This window comes from Molossus molossus, unplaced genomic scaffold (assembly GCF_014108415.1).
Source record: "Molossus molossus isolate mMolMol1 unplaced genomic scaffold, mMolMol1.p scaffold_m16_p_10, whole genome shotgun sequence".
In the NCBI taxonomy this organism is placed as follows: Eukaryota; Metazoa; Chordata; class Mammalia; order Chiroptera; family Molossidae; genus Molossus; species Molossus molossus.
The window spans coordinates 80,783,943-80,785,786 of NW_023425345.1; the positions used below are offsets into that span (position 1 = coordinate 80,783,943).

The window sequence follows — 1,844 nt, forward strand, 5'->3', positions numbered from 1 at the left end:
GCAGACATTCAGGTGGCCCAAAGATGTTTGAGTGATTATTAGAAATGTTTGTTATATAATGAAAATACACTGATGTAAAGAAACATACTTTAAAAAACCCCAAAATTTCAATATCTGACTTTTAAAAGTGATAAATCTAGAAGGAATTATTTTATAAAAGACATCGCTATATAATTTTCCACTGTTGTATTTTATAACATATAGCGATTCACTTATCATTTTTAACTATATATGCTACAACTGTCTTAGTCTCTATAAGAGATTCAAAAAATAGGTTAGATATCATACAGTCTTCACGGAGAGTCGCCGTGGTTTCTTGCTTCAACAGTGCTTGGACAGAACCGGTGGTTGACCCATCCCCTCCAGCCACCTGAGCCAGCCTTCTGCCACCTCCTCACAGCGCCTGGGACATCCCCAAGGCTCCTGCTCCAGCACACACAGCCGCCCCTCCTTAGCGGCCCACCATGACGTCCACCGCGCCCACCTCGCAGGTGCACCAGAACTTCCATCAGGGCTCAGAGGCCGCCATCGACCGCCAGATCAACCTGGAGCTCTACGCTTCCTTCGTCTACCTGTCTATGCCTTACTACTTTGACCGCGATAATGTGGCTTTAAAGAACTTTGCCAAATATTTTCGTCACCAATCTCATGAAGAGAGGGAACAAGCTGAGAAACTGATGAAGCTGCAGAACCAACTAGGTGGCCCAATCTTCCTCCAGGATATGAAGACACCAGACCGTGATGACTGGGAGAATGAGCTGAATGCGATGGAGTGTGCATTACACTTGGAAAAAAGTGTGAATCAGTCACTACTGGATTTGCACAAACTGGCTCATTTGACAAAAATGACCCTCACTTGTGTGACTTCCTTGACACTCACTACCTGAATGAGCAGGTGAAATCCATCAAAGAACTGGATGACCACATAACCAACTTGCACAGATTGGGGGCCCCTGAAACTGGCCTGGCAGAGTATCTCTGACAAGCACACCGTGGGAGACAGTGACGAGAGCTAAGCCTTAGCTGGCTTCCCATAGCCACGGAGGTGACATCCCTGGTCACCAAAACAATATGTGAATGTTGGTGTTACCTTTACCTTTTCTATAACTTGTAACAAATCATCCACTTACATCTTTTAATTTGTACCATTCCTTCAAATAAAGTAATTTGGTACCCCCACCCAAAAAAAAGTTAGATATCATATTGCATAAAGAAGGCTTGCAATAGAGCAAAGAATATAAACAAGTATCACGATACTGCAAAATAAAATATAATCGTCTTCATAGTAAAAATATGAATACAGCGTAATTCCTTCTTTATATGCATTCCTTCATACACACACACATACTTGATTCAACAATAGAGACTGTAAAAACAGTAGAAACTGTTCTTTGGAACTTTCATGTGAAATATGGTTTAAATATGTGAAATAATCTCTATTTCCTTCTAAAACTAAATGTCCTTAAAATAATTCTTGGAATAATACACTCACATGATAAATAAAATAGAGGTATAGATGCAGTAGCTGAAATACATTAGTTTTGCAAGACAGGAGGCATATGCAACTATTTGTACATGAACAGGTTAAATTCTACATAATAAAAATGCAAATGTCCCTGAATAGCAAATCGGATTATCCAAATAATGACTAATACAGAGAAGCTTGAGGCACCAGTTATCTTAGGGGACAAAAGAAAAGGATGAATCTAGAAACGAGAATTTATCAACTCAATGTAAATAGCAGTCATACATTCCCTTCTCATCCCCCAACAAAAGGCAATGAGCATGCATGGCCCATTCTTGCAAGAATAAGTGTTCCTTCCTGATGAAATTGAAGTCTCCAA

At 40.1% G+C, this 1,844-nt stretch overlaps 1 pseudogene; it reads left to right on the forward strand.

The window, feature by feature from the left end:
- The first annotated feature begins 464 nt into the window (after window positions 1–464).
- Window positions 465–1,016, forward strand: LOC118624659 (annotated as a pseudogene).
- Window positions 1,017–1,844: the final 828 nt, after the last annotated feature.